We start from the raw sequence: 8,698 nt of genomic DNA, 5'->3' as shown, positions 1-8,698 counted from the left end.
AGTATAATATAATTTGTAGATGGTAGCTGAATTTTGAATGAATGTTTAGAAGTGGAAACTCAGATACTTCCAGGCTATTAAGATGGAAATAAAATGAAGTGAATGTTTATAAGCACCTAAGGGATCATATATAGAACAACAATAAAATAGCAGTTGAAGAAACCATACTTACAGTTTGCTTACCATGTAGCTGCCTTATATGATGCTTCTAAATGGAAGCTATTACCTTGAATTGCTCCAGAAAAAAATATATATATACATACATATATATATGTATATATATATATATATAATGTGAAGATAAAACTCCCCTTTAAAAAAACCCTAGAATTTCACTGTGTTCATCATAAATAAATTTATGAATTTGTTTTTCATATTGAAGCACAGTGATTATGAGCACAAAATATCCTCCTGTTGGACTTTGTAAAAGATGTTAAAATTTATTTGGAAGGCAGATTTATTGAGACACAGAGAAAGAGATTTTCCATCTTCTGATTTCATTCCCCAAATGGCTTCAGTAGCTGGACTAGGCAGTCTGAGGCCAGGAACCTGGGGCTTCTTCCAGGTCTCCCCCATAGGTACAGGGCCGAAAGAGTTGGGCCATCATTTGCTGCTTCTCCAGGCATGTTAGCAGGGAGCTGGATCAGAAGTGGAGCAGCCAGAACTCAAACTGGTGTCCGAATGGGATGCTGGAACCAAAGACTGAGACTTAACCTATTATACTATATTTCTGGCCCTTGGAATTTGTTTATTACAGACAAATAAAGCAAAGGGCTTCATGGACAAGTAAAATAAGTTATACCACAGAAGATGATCACTAAATGTCTATAATTAATTTTCAGGCTCAACACCAACCAAATACAAATATTATTAGATGGTGATGGTACAAAAACAGTTTTGATTTTAGTTTCAAACTTAAGTTTCAAATAAGTAAAACTTTTATTACAAATAAATATTGCCAGGAAAAAAATGATAATGGTATTTGCGGCTATATCAGAATGTGGATGTAATCATAGATCATGAGCAAGTAAAATAAGTAAGGCATAATTTATTTCTGAGAATGTGATGAGAACTAATTCATGGCAAAGGAAACAGGCCTGTTTAGCTAATTTAGAATGTTTTATAAAAGCCCAAACCTAATTAAATATTTTATTAAAAAAGACATTCTTAAAAGGCCAAGAACAAGGGTTGGTGTTACAGCCTAACAAACTAATCCTCCACCTGTAGTGTTGGCATCCCATATTGGGGCCAGTTAGCGTCCTGGCTGCTCCACTTCATTTCAGTACCCTACTTATGACCTGGGAAAGCAGTGGAGGATGGCTCAAGTCCTTGGGTCCTGTACCCATGTGGAAAACACAGCCCTGGCTTCTGGCTTTGAATTGGCTCAGCTCCAGCTGTTTTGGCCATTTGGGGAATGAACCAGTGGATGGAACATCTGTGTCTCTCCTTCTCTCTGCAAATCTCTTTGGAATAAAAATAAGTAAATCTTTTTTTAAAAGCAAAGAACATAGGAAAATACTGAATAGTCAGATTGTTAGGGATAAAAATGAAGCTTAAGAAATTAGAAGCATTAATTTTGGTCATGCTTCTGTAATGGGTATTGGGAGAGGGAGAAGAGACTTACGTTTAGGTGTGAAATGCTGGGAACAGGTTTTTACATTAGCAGTTAAAACATACATTGGTGTGTTGGAGTTCCTGGGTTAGCATCCCAGCTTTGCCTGCTGACACCAGGGTCCCATTAATGCAACAGTGATGGCTCAAGTAACTGGGTCCCTGTCACCTACAAGGAAGACATGAAGTATGTTCCCAGCTTCTGGCCCTGGCCCTGGCCCAGGCCTGGCCATTAGGCACTTGATGAGTGAATCAGTGACCAAGAGTCCTTCCTGTCTGGCTCTCAATCTTTCAAATAAAATGTAAAAATAATGTGAAAGACTATTTACTTATCTCATTTTCTGTATTCACACATGTCTTCTTATATTACTATTGTTTTTCTCATTTTCATCTGGGAAAAATAAGATTCAGGGAGGTTGACTCTGAATCTGGTGAAGCCATTTGGAGAATAAACCAGCAGATGAAGGCTCACTCTTGCTCTCTCTCTCTCTCTCTCTCTTTTTCCATCTCTTCTTCTCTCTCTGTAAATTTGCATCTCAAAAAAGAAAAAAAAAGGGAATAAATCTTAAAAAAATGACTCTTTGGAGAATGGGTGGAACAGGACAAAAGTAAAGGTAAGGAAACTAGCTAGAAGCCACTTTTTACATTCTTGGTGACTATGGCTGTGGCAGTGGAGATGGAAAGAAGAGGATAGATCCTGACAGAATATGGAACTTTAAAGATGGGCATGGACAAGAATGCGCAGGGTCAAGGCTGACTCAGCTGTAGCTTGAGCACATGAGGGTATACACGGATGTACCTGTGGATGATATTAAAAAAAAGCTTGGAAACAAATAAAAATGGGAAAATTCATAACTTTACTTACATGGGTAATATGAATTGCTTATTAGCCACCCAAATAGGTGGAAAATGTAAACACTTGATGTGTGGGTCTGATCCTTTGAAGGAAATATTGGTGATGGCATTTAAAGGTAGAGAAGTGGATAGGATCACTTCAGGAGAAGAGTATGTACATAGAAGAGGGTCCTTGGCAGCTCTGCAGCTCTCGAGGCTAGGACATTTTGTAGGGAAGGAGGAACAGGACAGGGGACCAAGAAGGTGCCATTAGAGAGACACAGAGTATGACAGAAGGTAAGGAAGGAGAGCTTTTCATGAAGGTACAGTGGTGTTGGGTGGGTAATTGTGCCTTCACAGCTGAAAAGCTCAATGAGAAAAGCACAGGAAATTATGACCAACTATTGCAATGCACAGATCATGATGAAAATTTTGGTGGAGTGGACTGAGGCATGAGAGGGAAATGAAGAAATGGAGACAGTGAATATAGATAAGGGTCTCCAGGCATAAATGAATCAGTAAACAGTAAACAGCTGTGTCATAATTAAATTGCAACTTAATATACGAGCATAAATGGAAATTTACCAGTTCATTATTACATTACTTATCTCCAGATGGAAATTAATTAACAGAGGGTGATAGTGTAGAACCTAGAAAATGGAGGCTGAAGTCCAGGTATCTAGTATTGCTAATCCAGCAGGCTCAAAGAGGAAGGACAGTGCATCCGGAGGAAAGAATTTTTCTCATTGGGCCCGGCGTGGTGGCCTAGCAGCTAAAGTCCTCACCTTGAACATGCCTGGATCCCATATGGGCGTCAGCTCTAATCTTGGCAGCACCACTTCCCATCCAGCTCCCTGCTTGTGGCCTGGGAAAGCAGTGGAGGATGGCCCAATGCCTTGGGACCCTGCACCCATGTGGGAGACCTAGAGGAAGTTCCTGTCTCCCTGGCTTTGGATCGGCACAGCACTGGCTTTCATGGTCACTTGGCTTTTTCATATTGAATGTATAATATGTCTAAGAAATAGACTCTGTTGGTTCTGGCATGATAGCCTAGTAGCTAAATCCTCGTCTTGTAACTTCTGGGATCCCATGTAGGTGCTGATTCATGTCCCACCTGCTGTCTTTCCTATCCAGTTCCCTGCTTGTGGTCTGAGAAAGCAGTATAGAATGGCCCAAAGATTTGGGACCCTGTACCCATGTTGGAGACCCTGATGAGGCTGCTAGTTCCTGACTTCAAATCAGCTCAGCTCCAGCGTTGCAGCTGCTTGGGGAGTAAGCCAATGGATGGAAGATCTTTGTCTCCTTCTCTCTGTAAATCTGACTTTCCACTAAGAATAGAATAAATCTTTTTTTGTTTGTTTTTGTTTTTTTTTTTAAAAGAGATAGACTTTGTTGTTACAAATTTGGGCTATTTGATGGTTTTCAAATTTGTTACCAAAGTATAATCAGATCTATCCTATAGAAAACTGGAAGAAGTAGGTGCTTTTTGAATTTCTTATGGGCAAGCAGATTATTCCAGCTGGTGGTGTGTGGTGCCAGGAAGCAAAGGGTCATGGTCATTATTTTGGGAAGTGAAATCAAGAGCTAATAAAATCAGTTTTTACTTCAAGTAAGTATACCCTCATAGTTCTAGCGTGCAGGTCTCAGCATTGCAGAGGAGCAGTATCTTCTCCTTTGTCACTCTTCACTTTTTGAGTATGATTCTTTATTTTGGATATATTGTCTAGTCTCACTGCTCTAGGTTGTGTTTGTGGGATAATATAATGTGTTTTTCATTCCTAGTCCTCGAGATCAATAGAAGTGGCACCCAGAGCTTTACCAGCCCTTAATGTAAAGTGCTTTGCAACCAGCGCAAGACCCTGAGCTCCCAGCTTGATGATGTCACTGTTGGATCATCTCTGCGGGGAGGTGGTAAGTGCGTTCTGCCTGTGGAAAACAGTGAACAGGCCGTCTGGTGAGATGCGGAGGCCATTGCGGCAGGATTTATTGCTACTCGCCAGACCTCTCAGTTCATTCCTTGTTTGTTTGTTTTGGATACACGGTAGGATTGAGTCAGTTTTACTTTTGGAATTTGAAGGAGCTGGGTGCCTTGTGTTGTGCAATGAAAGGTGTGTGGTAACACATTGTTGCATATCACTCCTGACAGTAGTGAGTTACTGTGTAGTGAGAGTTGTTATTTCTGGGCAGTACAGCTTGATATTATCTTTGGTTTGGCAGCCCTTGGATAGATTTGGAATGTCTGAATACATAAATTAAACTTATCTTTATTACAAGCCTAATTGCTTGGCCAAAAAATGTCTAGCCTCTAGTAGACAATTAAGGCACTTCTAAATCAATCTTTCATTAAATCTGTGGGTTAAAGTGTTTGAGGTGTTAACCAATCATTCTTGCTTATCAGTGTACGTTTTCCTACCACTACCGGGTTTGGTGTGAGCCAAAAAAAAAAGTCAAATAGAATTTCCATAAAAAGAGTTATAAAAAAGCAAATGTGATTATTTTTCTTGTTATAAAAAACTTATTTTTTTGGTTAAAAAACAGATGGTAGCAGCAGATTTATATCATGTATGCAGGGAATTACACACATTCTGCAGCTTGTCTTATCTGGGTATACTTTTAGTGTACATTGGTGCAAACTTCGTAGGAGATTGACTCTATAAATGCATACAGGAAACCAAAAATGGGCTAATGACACTTGATATCATAATTTGCAATGTATAATATCAACATTGTTGATGAAGAGAAATCAACTTAATTTATCAGCCTGGTTACAAAAAGTCATATTTTAGTTTAAAAGTTCACATGGTTCAGGTGAATTACTCAATCTTCAGCGTGCTCAACGCAATAAATGTTCTGGTAGCTCATTTTAAAAGCTATTCCCATATAAATTATTGAAGAATTTCCAAAGTTTACTTTGCCTCATGAGTTGGTCTTCTAAACTCCAGTGTGAGAGAAATGAGAGAATTCAGCTAACACTCCAATTTGCTTTGCTATTTTAACTTGTGATGTCATCCAAGTCAATGCATTCCATGCCCATGGCTGTAATGATGCCACTATCATCACCATGCTGACATGCGTGGGACACAATAGTTGTTTTAGAGATCTTACTCTCTTGTTCTTAAATGCGATCATGAATGAGTCACAGTTTTACCTACAGATATAGCTTTTAAAATAATCATAATATTTTACTGCTGTGAAATGTAACAACGCATTTGAATGATACAAAAATCATTGTTAACATTAATATTCCAGTTTATTTCTTCTTTTTCTTTCTCTAGTATCAGAGTCTTTGTGTAATTGTTTCAAACAATGTTTAACCAGCACTAAATGTAATGGTTTATCAAGAGTTTCCCCATGTTTTTGGAACTTTTTGAAAATACGATTTTAATAGTCACAATATTTACCAGTAATTGTAGGACCTATTGAGATTTAAGGAACCCATGGTTGTTGGATGATTATGTTGTTTTGTGACTTTTCCACTTGAAATGTCCCTGCATCAGGACTTTAAATGGGCAGAGCTTGAGTCTTACTTTGAGTTGAATCATGAAAGTACCAGAGTTGGGGACCAATCTATTGAATGCCTGGTTATTGTTACTGGAAACATTATACTCTATCAGCACGCTCTGACTCAGGCCTGAGGCTGGGGAAGTAAAGAACAGCAGCATTGATTATGCTTTTGTTGCTTTAACTTAGTCTTCTTAAATTGTGTTGCACAAACACAAAGCAATCTTGAGTAGTTTTAATTCAGTAAAAATATGACCATATTGTTTAGAGTCCTGCCATGCTGCCAATGGCTGCTAGAGGGCAGCAGAAGCCAGGAACAGGCCGGAGAAGCACTAACCCCAGGTCTGGGGAACCATCTGTTCAGGGCAGACACAGAAGCTTGGATTCCAGAAGTCTGCAATAAGTTCTCTGTGGTAATTGGGCAGGTCACCAAAATAAAGGAGTGAGGAGAGTGTCTCAAAGCATTAGATGCTAAGCAGCTTCTTACATCAAATATTGTGGAAGATGGAAATAAGCAAGTGAGGAGCAGGAAGAATCACCAATGGTAAGCCAAAAGGCATGGGCTAGCAGGTTACCCACTTGGAAGCGTGCATAGAGAGACAGCCATGGCAAAGTTGAAGGAGCACATATCAAGGAGGCAGGAGCTCAGTACCTAGCAACCAGACATTGCAGAGGATCATGGCATCAACATCCTTGCCTTGAATGTGCCAGGATCCCATATGGGTGCCAGTTCTAATCCCAGCGGCTCCACTTCCCATCCACCTCCCTGCCTGTGGCCTGGGAAAGCAGTGGAGGACGGCCCAAAGCTTTGGGACTCTGCGCCTGTGTGGGAGACCTGGAAAGAAGCTCCTGGCTGCTGGCTTTGGATCAGTGCAGCACGGGCCGTTACGGCCACTTGGGGAGTGAATCATTGGACGGAAGATCTGCCTCTCTGTCTCTCCTCCTCTCTGTCTCTGCCTTTCCAATAAAATAAATAAATCTTAAAAAACAAAAAAGATTAGCTTGTGAGCCACTGTGCTGGCCCCCAAAGTTGTTTTTTTAAATTAAAGTATGTTAATGTGTCACCACGGGTGGGTTAACACAATGACCTATTGTCAGCAGACTCAAATGCACATGAAACTATTTTGTTAACTAGTTAGTTAGTAGAGAATATGGGTAAGAAGTAAAAATTTGGAGGAATGATGAGATGGAGGGTACTAGAATTCAGTATGCCCAAGGACAAGCTGTGACAACCAAAGGGAACCCGGAGGCAGCAGCCTGGGGTTGGAATCAGTGACTAAACAGGCCAGTGGAACAGTGGTAGACTGACACAGGAAGCAATTTTTATTCACAGTTTTGATTAGGCTCAATCTGTAAGTATTATTTTTATTCCAAGGGAAGCCAGGCCTTTGGAGACATTATTTAAAAGTCTGCTCTCAACGTTGTTAAGCAACCGTAGACTTTGCTATTAATACTGTTATTATCACTTAAAAAGATCAAATTTTATGGTTTTAAAGGAATAAACGATTTAAAAATATTTTGCTCCTGTATGAAAATGTTTATTGTGTTTTATGTTTGCACCCACAGAATGTGTAGAGAAAGACATCTTTAAAAACAGAATCAGTAATTTTGACCAAAAAAATAAAACTTTGGATATTTCAGGAAGTAGAACACTGTATGGTTTTGTAGAGTTGTGTAGCTGAAGATTTCAGGATTGTCTGGAGGCAAAATCTGGTCCTGAAGCAATTCTCTTGAGGTGTTCAGTTCTCAAGGCAGGGTTACCTGAGAGAATGGAAATAAGCCTAAATTGAAAATACTTTAATTCTGTGGTTAATCATAATGAGGACTACTTCTGTTTTCATCAGTGTTTAATCATGATCCCAAAATGCCCAGGCACCATCTACACACTTCCCAAGAATCACACTGAGTGGCATAGCTAACACGGCAGGTCAGATAGCACTGGTTTGGGATTGCCTTGGATACTGCTTGGATTCTATCTGTTCAAATCCATACTGGCCACTTAGTGGCTCAGTAGGCTTGGTTCCTTTATTTTGAAGATATGCATATTGGAGAGATGTTGGCTGAAGGATATAAAACTTCAGTTAAGTGGGAGGATGAAGGCAGAGAGATTAATGTAGTATACTTTTGAAATTAGAGTAGAACTACAGTAGACTGAATATTCTCATCATAAAATGTGTGGTAATGCATAGGTTAGTTAGCTTGAGTTAGCCATTTAATAATGTATATGTATTTGGAATATCATATTGTATGCAATGAATATATGTTACTTTTGTTGGCTGAGCACTCCAGATACAATGCCTATTAAAGGAGTTGTCAGTGAGGAAGGAAAGCAGTGCTGGCCTGGCCCTATCAGTAATTCCTTGGTCTTGGTGGTCCCTCTAGGGGGGACCAGGACTCAAGGTGTGACGACTGCGCTGAGAAGAATCGGACACAGGGGATGCAAAGGTGAGGTGAACCAATGCACACTTTATTGAGTTTTACTGGGCAACTTTATACTAAGATTTTTGCAGGGCAAGCAGGTAGGTAAAACTTACTAGTTAACTAAATATCATACAAGCCATGCTAAAGATAGATGACAAGGAATTTGGGAAACAATTGCCAGGTTTCAGGTAACAGTATAAGCAAACAGGAGTTACAGGAACCAATACCAGGAGACAAACAGATCTAACTAGAAAAGGAACATAATGAAACTTTGTTTGTACTCAGATATGTTTAGGTCAGAAGCACTAAAAGAAGAGGAAGAGATGGTGGG

This window comes from Ochotona princeps, chromosome 20, assembly GCF_030435755.1.
Source record: "Ochotona princeps isolate mOchPri1 chromosome 20, mOchPri1.hap1, whole genome shotgun sequence".
NCBI classification, from domain to species: Eukaryota; Metazoa; Chordata; class Mammalia; order Lagomorpha; family Ochotonidae; genus Ochotona; species Ochotona princeps.
The sequence above is the reverse complement of the archived record's forward strand: the minus strand, read 5'-3'. Positions refer to the sequence as shown.